Here is a 13,758-nt window from a genome sequence, read left to right on the forward strand (position 1 = left end):
AATTCAGGAGAAACCTCTTTACCCAGAGAGTATTTAGAATATGGCACTTGCTACAATAAGGAGTCATTGAGGTGAATAGCATAGATGCCTTTAAGGGGAAGCGAGATAGGTATATGAGGGAGACATGGATAGGAGGATATGCAGATAGGGTGAGATAAAACAGGGCAGGAGGAGGCTCTTGTGGAGCATAAACACTGGCACAGACCAGTTGGGCCAGTTTCTGTGTTGTAAATACCATGGAATTTTTATATTAGTGGTGCTGCTAACCAGTTTAAAACAAATGGGATAATACTGCCACTAGCATAGTAGAGAGAGGAATTTCAGGCAAAAGCATTAAGCATTCACCCACTCAGAACTCCTGGTGTAATTTCAGCACCCTGATTCCTTTAGAATGATTAAGAATTGCCAAGTTATACTTTTCATTAAATGTAGCAAGCCGGTCCCCATCCTCATCAGGGGAGGACAGAGAGAGAGGGGGCAGAGAGAGAAATGGGGACAGAGAGAGAGGGGAGCAGAAAGAGAGGGGGGACAGAAAGAGAGAGGGGGGACAGAAAGAGAGAGGGGGCACAGACAGAAAGAGAGGGGGCACAGACAGAAAGAAGGGGGACAGAGAGAGAGAGGGGGACAGAGAGAGTGGGTGTGACAGAGAGAGGGGGCAGAGAGAGATTCAGGAGGGGACAGAGAGAGAGGGGGCAGAGACAGAAAGGGGGACAGAGAGAGGGGGGGGAAGAGTGGGAGAGACGGGAGGGAGACAGGGAGGGAGAGAGAATGATCAAGATCACCCCTGACAGATGGACATCTATCCAGAATACTCTACATTGCTACAAGAACTGTGTAGGCAAACATTGACGACTTGTGCAAGCAAAAGAATGCCAGGTATCTCACTATTTCAGTGTCCAACATAGTGATGAGAAAGTAAGTCAATCAATTAGTCTTCTCATTTAAAGCTTCTTCACAAAAATGTACATTTGTTGTTTTGATTAATAATAAGATAAATTTTTAATGCCTTTATCATTCCAAAATTATGTTACCCGCCCTCCTGATGTAAAACAAAAATTGTAATGTTGCCCCCCACGTGAAAAGGTTGGACACCCCTGGTGTAGAACAAGTGGGGAAACTTTGGGTTGAATTTTCAGCCCCTGCTGGCGCTGGGATCGAGGGCTAGGTGGAGCTAAATTAGCCCCGCCGGCCGATGTGTCAGTTCCCAGCTCCATCCCAGCTCTCAGCCATTTCTGTGGTGGCGAGATCAGAGGCCTGCAGGGCTACCTGCCCACATGCTGCCGATAACTGATCAGGCCCTAATTGAGGCTAATTAAAGGAGGCTAGTTGGAATTTTCCCTTTGGCCTCCTGGTTTCCGCAGCAGCGGGAGCCAGTTTAGATGCCTGGAGGTGGACACCCGGCAGCAGACAGGTAAGGGGGCCAGCGTACCAGGCAGGCCTAGAGCCCCTCCCTGCCTGCCTGGGTGCAGGAGCAGCCACAGGTCATCCTGCAGAGGGGCTCCGCACTGCTCCACAGTGGCGGGTTGGCTGCTGAATTAAAGATTTAAAGAAGTTGGAGAGTAGGTGCCTCCATCTTGAAGTGCCCTCTCTCTTACTTACCTTATATTACAGCCTGCTGTTCCTCTCAACCTGGATGGGCCCTCCAGCTTTGAAAGCCTGCCCACCATCCTTAATTGTATGGAGAACCTGTCTCCAGGCCAATTAAGGGGGTGCCCCCTTGAAAATCCTAATTAGTGACTGTTTCCCCCCCGGGAATGGGTTCAGCACCTGGAAACACTCCTGACCCCTGCAGGAAAAATCCAGTCTTTTGCCACTTTTTTTTCCATCTCTATTTCTCACATCAAGCACAAGATAAAATAGGACTACTGAACTAGAGGGCTTCTGAAATGTTTTCCCCACAATTTTGACATAATGCCAGTTTCTGAGTGCTTGAAAAAGAACTAGCGGCAGCAAAGCACAATGATTGTGCTTTGATCACAAATTGTTTCTTTGATCAAAATATATCAAATACTTTATTACTTACCTTCGGGGTAATGTGTAACAATGAATCAAAGCAGTGGGCTCACTGGAGCAGAATTCCTGCGAGGGTTTCTCCCAGTCTTCCAACGTAACAAAGTTACAACAGACAATGGGGAGCAGTCCTACGGAAATTCAACTCCACTATGTCTAATCAATGGATGAGTGCAGGATCCAGTACAATGGAGCCCATTTAAGTGAATAACAGATAAGAGAATAGTAGATTTAAGTGAATGACTTTGATGCACAGATCCATTTCTTGTGACTTCTGCAATTTTTCCACCTCATTTACCTGAATTGGCTGGCCCATTTTAAGTGAATTAAAATAATACCATCTGCCGCTAAGCTAAACCACCAAACTGTACCTGGAAGCTAGTCTTCCCAGTATCTGGAAGTAATGATAGTTGATCATTCAGTTATGACGGTCTAACGTCCAGTATTCACTCTGTCTTCAGCTTTTTCATCCCACGCTGTACTCTTACATTCTCAATCATGCTCAGGTCCAGTACAATTAATCCCCTTCTGTGCTATTTCTTACCAGTAGCCAAAGGCAGCTGCCCAGTCACCTCCTGCCACCGCAAGATATATGTTTTTAAAGTTCTACCAGCTTACATTAATTGGCAGCCAGCGCAGGCGGATGAGACAGTCACAGTTGACCAGTTGAGTCAGTTGTGATCTGGAAAACTACTGCTGCGATTTAGAATGGCAAGGGCAGCTGAATCAATGGGGACGTAGTTTCGATTAACATGAAGAAGTCAATAGCTTCTACTGGCAAATGGCCCAGTTACTTAAACGGGCCCTCTGAAGTAGCAAAGGTGATTAATTTGGTCAGCGGGTCGTGAATGTTTGAGCTCAGAAGCTTTGCACAGTTATTACTGATGGGTGCCAATGCCTATGCTTAATTGCTACCAGTGCTTCAATTCATCCTATTCGACTTCCATGTACAAAGAGAATTAGGGCTCCCCCAATGACTCAGCAATTTTATGCAATGGTAGCTGAGCCTTACAGACCAAAAAAACAACCCAGGCTTGATCTGTAGCCTGTGCTGGGTTAACTACCCCCAGCTGGGGTCGTGACAGGGATGCTTTAATTGGGTTCAACAGTCCAAGGTGAGGGAGGGGAAATCAACCAAGGACTGTGCTCTTGATCGTTATCCAACCACCTTGCTGCATGTTTACAAGTGTGAATGTCTGCTGATGACAGGAATCAGATTTAACGAGAGTGTCCTGCCAGGCTGAATAACCTCTTGATACTCACCATCAAATTTCCTCTATGAATTCTGGCTAATTAGGTGAGAGGGTGGATATTAATGGGCTAGGCACTGTACCCCCTGCTCCCTCCCCGCCACTGCCCAACTCCCTCCCTCTTCCCCTCCCCCCGTAAGGACCAAGCAGCCTTAGGAAATGAAAAGAGAGGAAGGGACCTTTGTTCACTTTGCTGTATCACAGCCTTGATCTCAGGCAGGCCTTCTATTCTTCCTGTCATAGGCCATAAATCTGGATCTGTCTTCTCCCAGTCACTTTTTTTAAAAGCAAAATACTGGAAATACTGGATGCTGGAAATCTGATACAAAAACAAGAAGTGTTGGAAAAACTCAGCGGGTCTGGCACCATCTGTGGAGAGCGAAACAAAGTTTACGTTTCAGATCTGTGACCTTTCATAAGAACTGGCAAAGGTTAGAAAAGAATTAGGTTTTAAGCAAATGATGGGGAGGGGTGTGGGGGAGAGAACAAAGGGGAAAGTGTTTGAAGGGCAGAGGGTGATTAATTAACCCTTTGTCCTGGGACAAAGGCAAAACGTGTGTTATTGCTTGTGGTGAAAGACAAAGCATTAGTCCAGAGTAGAGGCCTGCTCAGGTCGGGAAAAAAAGAACCCGCCCCGAACCTGACCGAACCACCGTGGACCCTGACCCGGCCCGAGTCCGTCCAATTTTGCCCCGATCTCGACCCAGCCCGAACCTGCCCGACTCAACCCGACCCGAGCCCGACCTGACCATCCCTTTACTTACCTTCAGATTCGGAATCTCCACGAAGCTGCAGCGCATGCCTGATGATGTCATAGTGACGTCACTCGCCCACTGCGCAGACTCAGTTTCGTCCCGGACTCCCAGCTCAGGTAAGTTTTTTTAAATTTCAGTACTTAACAGCAGAGCACTTACCGTGTGTGTTCGGCCCGACCCGACCTGATTCGACCTGAACTCGGCCCAACCCGACCTGACCCGAGCCCGAATGCCGTACCCTGAAGATGGGCCCGACCCGACCCGAGCCCGACACCTGTCGTCGGATCACATCGGGCTCGGGTCAGGTAGCAGGCCTCTAGTCCAGAGACAGTGTTAATGGTGGAATAATGAGCAGCTACATGACTACATGAAAAGCAGGCACATGGTTAAAAAATAAAATATTAAACAAAGGTCAGTCATGCTCTGAAGTTATTGAACTCAATGTTCAGTCCGCAAGGCAATAAAATGCCTAATCGAAAGATCAGGTGCTGCTCCTCGAGCTTGAGTTGATGTTCACTGGAACACTGGAGCAGGCCAAAGACAGAAATGTTGGCATGAGAGCAGGGGGGAGTGTTGAAATGGCAAGCAACCAGAAGCTCGGGGTCATGCTTTCGGACTGAGCGAAGGTGTTCAGCAAAGTGGTCACCCAATCTGCGTTTGGTCTCCCCAATGTAAAGGAGACCACATTGTGAGCAACGAATACACTATACTAAATTGAAACAGGTACAAGAAAATCACTGCTTCACCTGAAAGGAGTGTTTTGGGCCTTGGATAGTGAGGAGAGAGAAGGTAAAAGAGCAGGTATTACACATCCTGCGATTGGATGGGAAGGTGCCGTGGGAAGGGGACAAGGTGTCGGGGATAATGGAGGAGTGGATTAGGGTGTCACGGAGGGAACAATCCCTTTGGAATGCTGACAGGGGAGGGGAAGTAGTGTTTGTGGCGGCATCAGACAGGAGGTGGCGGAAATGGCGGAGGATGATCCTCTGGATGTGGAGGTTGCTGAGGTGGAAAGTGAGGACAAGGGGAACCCTGTCACAGTTCTGGGACGGAGAAGATGTGAGGGCAGAAGTGTGGGAAATGGACCGGACACGGTTGAAGGCCCTATCAATCACAATGGGGAGTAGTCCTCACTTGAGGAAAAAGGAAGACATATCAGAGGCACTGTTTTTTTTCATTTGTTTGTTAGATAATACCTTTAAATTCTCTCTTTCACTGCCTGAGTGTGAAGAGGAAGTTTCATCACAGATTTTTTGATTCTTGCAGTTTTAGTTCAGACAGAAGCTTTTTGATCAATTAACTAATGTCGTTTGGATTATGGCCTACTCAGACATATCTCAATACTCCTAACCTTGATTACCTGCAGTTCTAGGGAGTGGCTTTAGAATCTGCATCGAGACCCAGTAACAGAAATCTTCAACACTTGTTTTTGTTGCCTCTGGTCAATGCACAACTTTTCCACGGTTAAGACCGGCTCTATAGAATATTGGATAAAACAACATAAACTCAAGCCATTCAGCCCATCACACCTGCTGTCTAAAAGAGCTATTTGCATTTTTTTATTATTCATTCATGGGATGTGGGCATTGCTGGCTATGCCAGCATTTATTGTCCATCCCTAATTGCTCTTGAGAAGGTGGTGGTGAACTGCCTTCTTGAACCACTGCAGTCTTTGGGGTGTAGAAACAGCCAAAGTGCTGTTAGGAAGGGAGTTCCAGGATGTTGACCCAACAATACTGAAGGAATGACGTGCGGCTTGGAGGAGAACTTGCAGGCGGTGGTGTTTCCATGCATCTGCTGCCCATGTTCTTCTAGATGGTAGAGGTTGTGGGTTTGGAAGGTGCTATCAAAGGAGCCTTGGTGAGTTGCTGCAGTGCATCTTGTAGATGGTACACACTGCTGTCAATTGCGTCTCTGTTGAAGGGTGTGAATGTTGAAGTGGTGGATGGTGTGTCAATCAAGCAGGCTGCTTTGTACTGGATGGTGTCGAGCTTCTTGAGTGTTGTTGGAGCTGCACCCATCCAGGCAAGTGGTATGGCCCATAAAATCATAAGAATATAGAACTGTACAGTACACAGCAACTTTAGAATTACATTCTGAATGGTCTCTTAATTAATAGACGGCCCAAGCTCAATTTGTGTTGATGCAGGGAGGCCTTGGTATCCAGTTTGACAAAGTACTCTTTGACCTCCTGGTCAGACAGGGAATTATATATGAGAAGGAAACACTCATCAGGCTGCCCAATCCACTCAAGGTAGGAAAAGAGACCCTTGTATGTGCAAGGCAGGCTCACTATAGGCTGAGGGCATGATTTCGGTGTTACCCAGAATATATAGCTGCCCATTATGTGCCCATCCTTACCCGAGTAGCTTTAGGCCTCTTTGTGGTGGCAGGTGCTCATCTGTCGAGGGTGACCACGACAAGTTAAAATTTCTCACATGCTAATAACGCATGATTTCCAATTATGCTGAGAAATTAGTATTAATATAAGACTGGGGAAGATGATGGCATAGTGGTAATGTCACTGGATTAGTAATCCAGAGGCCCAGGCGAATGCCCAAATCCCACCATCGCAGCTGGTGGAATTTAATAAACATCTGGAATTGAAAGCTAATCTCAGTAATGAGACCATCATTGACTGTCGTAAAAACCCATCTGGTTCACTAATGTCCTTTAGGGAAGGAAATCTGTTGTCCTTACCTGGTCTGGCCTACATGTGACTCCAGACCCACAGCAATGTGGTTGACTCTTAACTGCCATCTGAAATGGCCTAGCAAGCCACTCAGTTCAAGGGTATTTAGGGATGGGCAGCAAATGGTGGCCTTGCCAGTGTCGCCCACATCCCATGAAAGAATAAAAAAAAAACATTGGAAGCTTACCTCCTTTGCATCATGTTGGTCCAGACATAGAATGATAAAACACAGAAAGAGGCCTTTTGGCCCATCATGCCTATGCTGACTCTTTGGTAGAGGTATCCAATTAATATTACTTACTTGGTCTTTCCCTATAATGCAGAATTTTTTCCCTTCAAGTATTTATCTCATTCCTTTTGAAAGTTACTTTTGAATCTGCTTCCACCACCCTGTCAGACAGTGCATTCCAGATCATAACAACTCACTGCATAAATTTTCTTCTCCCCCTGTCGCCTCTTTTGCCAATCATCTTAAACCTGCGGGTGGCGTCTCGTTGCCGATCCTTCTAACACTGGAAAAAGTTTCTCTTTATTTACTGTATTAAAACCATTTATATTTTTGAGCACTTCTATGAAATATCCTCCCAACCTTCTCTGCTCTAGAGCGAACAAACACAAGCTTCTTCAGTCTCTCCACAAAACTGAAGGTCCTCATCCCTGCTATCATTCTCTTTATAAATTCTCTTATAAATCTCCTTTACATCCTCTCTAATGCCTTGATAACCTGCCTGTAGTGTGGTGCCTAAAATTGAATGCAATGCTCCAGCTGAAGCATGCTCCAGTGGATGTGGTGTACCTAGATTTCCAAAAGGCCTTCGACAAGGTGCCGCACAAGAGGCTGCTGCATAAGATAAGGATGCATGGCGTTAGGGGTAAAGTATTAGCATGGATAGAGGATTGGTTGATTAACAGGAAGCAGGGAGTGGGGATAAATGAGTGTTATTCTGGTTGGCAGTCAGTCACTAGTGGTGTGCCTCAAGGATCGGTGTTGGGACCGCAATTATTTACAATTTATATAGATGATTTGGAGTTGGGGACCACGTGTAGGGTGTCAAAGTTTGCAGATGACACTAAGATGAGGGGCAGAGCAAAGTGTGCAGGTGACTGTGAAACTTTGCAGAGGAACATAGATACAATGAGTGAGTGGGCAAAGGTCTGGCAGATGGAATACAATGTTAATAAATGTGAAGTCATTCATTTCGGTAGGAGTAACAGTAAAAAGAATTATTACTTGAATGGTAAAAAGTTGCAGCATGCTGCTATGCAGAGGGACCTGGGTGTCCTTGTGCATGAATCGCAGAAGGTTGGTCTGCAGGTACAGCAAGTAATTAGGAAGGCAAATGGAATTTTGTCCTTCATTGCTAAAGGGATTGAGTTTAAAAGCAGAGAGGTTATGTTGCAGCTGTATAAGGTACTGGTGAGGCCGCACCTGGAGTACTGTGTGCAGTTTTGGTCTCCTTACTTGAGAAAGGATGTACTGGCACTGGAGAGGGTGCAGAGGAGGTTCACTAGGTTGATTCCGGAGTTGAGGGGGTTGGCTTATGAGGAAAGACTGAGTAGATTGGGATTCTTTGGCCTCCTTATCTCGAGAGACAGTGGATACGCGCCTGGAGGTGGTTTGTGAAGCAGCACCTGAAGTGGCTATAAAGGCCAATTCTAGAGTAACAGGCTCTTCCACAGGTGCTGCAGAGAAATTTGTTTGTCGGGGCTGTTACACAGTTGGCTCTCCCCTTGCGCCTCTGTCTTTTTTCCAGCCAACTACTAAGTCTCTTCGACTCGCCACATTTTAGCCCCATCCCTGATTGGGATTATATTCATTGGAGTTCAGAAGGATGAGGGGGGATCTTATAGAAACATATAAAATTATGAAGGGAATAGATAAGATACAAGTAGAGAGGATGTTTCCACTGGCAGGTGAAGCTAGGACAAGAGGGCATAGCCTCAAGATTAGAGGGAGCAGATTTAGGACTGAATTAAGAAGGAATTTCTTCACCCAGAGGGTTGTTAATCTATGGAATTCCTTGCCCAGTGAAGTAGTTGACGCTTCTTCAGTAAACATTTTTAAAGCTAAGGTAGATATCTTTTTGAACAATAAAGGAATTAAGGGATACGGTGAGAGCGCGGGTAAGTGGATCTGAGTCCACGAAAAGATCAGCCATGATCTTATTGAATGGCGGAGCAGGCTCGAGGGGCCGGACGGCCTACTCCTGCTCCTAGTTCTTATGATCTTATAACTACTGTTTTATAGTTTTGCTTTTGTACTCAATGCCTCTATTAATAAAGGCAAGCATCCTCTATGCTTTTGAACAGTCTTCTCACCTTGCATTAATACATCCCAGGTTTCTCTGTTTCTACACCCATATGAATGCTGCTTGTCCCACATGTCCGAAATTCCCCTTTCAAATTCTTGCCTAAAACAAAAGGGTTAATAAACTTGCAGGAAGAGAAATTTCAGTTAACATTTTGGGATACCAACCAATGCAGCAACTGGTTTATTAAGTAACTGACAGGGAAGGTTCTTGTACATTTTTCCTTTATAGGACAGAAGTGAGGAGGACAACGGTTATTGGAGTGTCCCGAATGGTCTAGAGAGGCCTGATTCTCAGAGCTGACGGGTTCCTTTAGGATCCCATATAGGGACGATCTCCTGATGTAGGTCGCAGTCAAATCTGGCAGTGACCGCTAAAGTTTTAATTGGCTGAGATAATCCTTGAATAGGTTGACCACAAAGAACCATGCACCCAGTAAGTCAACTATGACAGCATATTTGACCTTTAGAAAGCCTGTAAATTTCAGGTTTTCGGTGTGAAGCAGAAATACTTCCTCTAGCAGTGTCATGAGCATCATGGGGTTCAGTGTCCTACTAATTCTTTGCTAGCTACAGATACTGCTGGAAAAGCATTTTCTTATCTGAAATTATTACTCCCTTTCTGACTGACTACGGGAAGGGGGTATCTTGTAGCACCTTGGTTTAATAAGGGTGTCCTTTTCTCCCTACAGAATAAATCTACCATCATCCGTGACTGGCTTAAGAGACCATGTTCAGCAAAAAGGCCATAGGGATGACATAATGGTGAACCAAACTGGTTTCTTTTCAAATTCTTAGATTTTAGTTTAAAAAGAAAATCTCATAACCCTTAGTAATTTAATGGCAATTGTCCCCTAACAAATGGATATAAGTTACTAAAAATACACACACAGGGACTTGATAATGAATCTACTAATTTTAATGATGATGAGGTTCATCAGTGCTTGGTCACTTTGGAGGTGAATCATAATTAGCAGCAGACAGTAGGTTTTTTTTCAAAACCTTCTCTCAAGCATTGAAACAGCCACATTTGGAATGTTGAATGCAATTTTGGGTATCTAATTGCAGAAGCACACTAACGTGTTGGAGACGGGTCAGAGAAGTTCAGCAAAAATGAGTCCAGGCTAAAGTTTATGATTTAGAAGAAAAGCTAACAGTTCAAGTTGGAGAAGATGAGGGGAGACACCGATGATGTTATAAAATCCAAGAGGAAGATGTCGCTGCAAGAAAGTTGTGTCAGTTTGACTGTAGAGAACTATATAGGAAATGAGTAACATATAAAATTATCTTTGTAGTCGATAGACTCCCAACTAAATTAATACCAATTAATACCTTTAGAAAAGAGCTAGATGAATGTTTGGGAATGGGATTATGAGTCATATGGGTAAGTGCAAATGGTGATAATCACATGCTGTTTAGGACTTTGTGGTTCCTTACAGCAAGGAAATATCACTGCAGAAAAAGACAACCCATGACAAATGGCAAGTAAGGTTAGATTGATATCTTGGTGTTTTTTCAAAAATCTTTTTGGAAAACTTTTCTACGGGGGATTAATTGATTGGGTAGTGCCCATGATGAGGTGGATTCTACCGGCTTTGTGAAAGGAAAGAGGCTAGAGGGGATGATTTTTTTTCTCTCATCCCATGTTCTTGTATGCTGTTATCTCGCGAGTCCATATATGTGGAGTGGGAAGGAGGCAAGGAGAGAGAAGCATCATCGTCTTATCGAACTCCAAGTACATCTCCTGCAAGATGATCCTAGCACAGCACCAGAAGCATTCGGGACTACTTTCGCAGCAAGCTTAAAGAATATGGTAAGCAGTCCCACAGGGTTCTAAACTGAAAACAAGACATTTAATGACACTTATTATATTTTGTTGTCCTATACAGGCAATCTGTCTCAGCAACATAAATAATCTGATTCATACCATTTCATCATACATTGATGATTATTGGTCTAATTTTTCCCCAAGACAACCTCTCAAGTTACCTGTATATGTGCAGACTACTGTCTTGGTAAGAACACTGATCATAAAGTGAAATCAGCTTGCAAGTATTCATAGCTTTATTTGCAAGTGTTGACAACCCCTTTAGAAGTGAGCATTCATAGTGTTGAAATGTCATTGTGTTAAGTTAATGTGATCTTTCAGGATCGTGTTTACTGCAAACTATGTAATGTTACATCAAATTGGTCTAATAAGTCCCAGTGATTGTTTCTCAAGTCTAAATGTCTTTGTATTAATGTGATATTGTACAGACAACCATTTCTGTGTTCCCCTGTTCCATTTAAGAATATGAGATGCTGTATTTAATTCGGGTTGTGTTGTATAAAAAACTCATTTAAAAACAGTATCATTGCTGATTCATTAAATAGAAGCAATTCCCTCAGAAGGAATTTATATGTATATATTTGAAAAATCAATAAATGGTGTGAGGAAAAACTATAGTTGTAAAGTAAGGAAACGTTTTAAAAATACAGTTGTGTGTGTTAAGGGCTGAAGTTTTGTCACATTTGCAGGATATTCCTTTACTATGAGTGTTAACTTATGTTTTAGTCTCTCAGTTTTTTTCTTAAGACTAACACATCTTCATCTGAGGTTTCCTGTCCGCAGGAGCGCAACAGCATTGGATTCTACTCAAAGGTCCAATGGGCCAGTCGCACTTACTTACACTGGTCTGCTGAATAAATGGACTTCAGTCTTTATTAAATACAATAATCTGCAACATAAAGAAAAACTTAAATTTATATAGTGCTTTCCCTGACCTCAAGACGTCCTAAAGCATTGTACAGTCAATGAATTACTTTTGAAATGTAGTGTTACGACCGAGTCAGGAGGAGTGCGCTTCAGTCCCACTTCTCCACAAGTACAACATATATTTAAATTTTCCTACTTACCGAAACAATCAATTTTATACTTTATTTTACCCCAAAATAAAGCACACCAACCAGGTTTCTTTAGTAAACAGCAAAAATTATGAGTTTATTATATAGCAGTTTTAACCAATAATGAAGTAAAACATACACACAAATTGAAATATTAAAGCTCCTTATTTATCCCAGCCCTCATGCACACACATAAATATACACAACCGGTTAACTAGGAAAAAATAAAAGGGATTTTTGTTTATAGCTGTTATAAAGAAATAGAAGGAATTTAAAAAAAAACCCACTTAGGCTGAAAAGAAGGTATGGAAAGACGTCCTTTGTTTCGGTGAGGTGCCCAAAGGTATGTCAATGGGATCTTCCCAGAATAGTTCTTTCCAGGCGAGGTTGATGATCAGGTTGGGTAGGCTTTCCAAAATGCAGTTACAGAAGGCTCCAAATAAGTTTTACAGCAGGAAAGGCAGCAACAAGGCTTTAGTTCCACACATTTGATATACAGGTTCTTTAAACGTGCAGGCTTTCTTCAAACACAGGGGGCAATAGGAATCTTTTGATGCAGGACGGCCATTACAGGATTGGAGTTTATACCAGAGTCAAAACTTTGATTCCTTGGGCCAAGTTTCTCCAGCCCCCACCCCCCACCACCACCTCCCCATCCCCTACTCAAAAAGCTTTACTGACCAGAAGATTACCTTCTTAAAAATACCTGTAAGCTCAATTATATTTTCAAGGTATTAGAAAATAGACACTGGTCATTAGGTTGTGTTTGCAAGATTCAAAAACATCCCAACTTTTTCTCTACATCCAGTTACAGTCAAAATAGTAATACTCATCTTCCTTTGTATATTTGTTTGATGGGAGGGGAAGGAGTAATCAATGTTATATTTTGCTCCACCACTGGAGTACAACCATAGCTGATTGCAAACTGATAGTTGAGGTAATGTGCAGGGCAATTATGAACAGTCAACCTGCACGTTACTTATCCAAAATGTTCAAAATTCAGTAAAACAAAAACTGTTATTAAATCTTAGTTTGAAAGCGGCATCCTACTATTTTTAGACAATGTGCCCTTCAACCTTTTTCCAAAATGAAAATGATACTCCTATGTTTAGAAGTGTAGCTAATGCTTCATGAAACACCACAGTGAGCACAACATTTTACTTTAAAACCATTGCAATGGTTTAAGTAAAAACATGGCATTACTGATTTTCTTTTCAAACCAAAATGTCTAATTGCAAATTCAGGGGATGAGAATATGTATAAACAGGGGAACCGTCTTCAACAAAGTAAATATTAATGGATCTGTAATCTTCGCAATTGCTCCATCAGTGTTCTGCATCAGACACATTTGCTGTTTCATATCTACTGAGCAAAATTAATTGGGATTGCTTTTCAATGATTTTTTTAAAACTCAAGACACTGACTTTGTGTCTGCACAAAGCTTATTTATGGAGCAAAAATTGTGATTGCTGCCTATTTGTAGTTTGTCCTCTGAGAATTTACTGAAATGTTTAATTGAATGAGATAAACACTGGTCTGTTCGCTTCATAAAGTTTCTAGTTATTAGCTGCCTTTTTAGGGGAAGCAACAATTACACAGCTATACACAGTTTATTAGCATATGTGCCAACATTAGAGTTTTAATTTCTCAGTCCTTTATATGTGTTAACCTAAGACACAGAGTCATATACGGCACAGAAGGAGGCCATTCGGCCCATCAAGTCTATGCCAGCCCTCCACAGAGCTATGCTGTCAGTCCCATTCCTCGTCTCGATCCCCATCGCCCTGTAAGTCTATTTCTCTTAGGTGGCTGTCCAACTTCTTCTTGAAGTCATTGATCATCTTCACTTCCAACACACTT

The 13,758-nt window shown here is 43.1% G+C and overlaps 1 protein-coding gene across 6 annotated transcripts in view; it reads right to left on the reverse strand.

Annotated features, from left to right (window-relative positions):
• LOC137368952 (uncharacterized) overlaps positions 1 to 4,386 on the reverse strand; it is a 31,927-nt gene extending 27,541 nt beyond the window's left edge. For 4 of the 6 annotated variants that reach the window (XR_010974843.1, XR_010974844.1, XR_010974840.1 and 1 more), the window contains exon 1: positions 4,175 to 4,386. The gene's annotated coding sequence lies outside the window, so the exon portion shown is untranslated. The other 2 variants (XR_010974841.1, XR_010974842.1) reach the window with 2 other exon arrangements.
• Positions 4,387 to 13,758: the final 9,372 nt, after the last annotated feature.

The sequence above is a fragment of the Heterodontus francisci genome, chromosome 4, assembly GCF_036365525.1.
Source record: "Heterodontus francisci isolate sHetFra1 chromosome 4, sHetFra1.hap1, whole genome shotgun sequence".
NCBI classification, from domain to species: Eukaryota; Metazoa; Chordata; class Chondrichthyes; order Heterodontiformes; family Heterodontidae; genus Heterodontus; species Heterodontus francisci.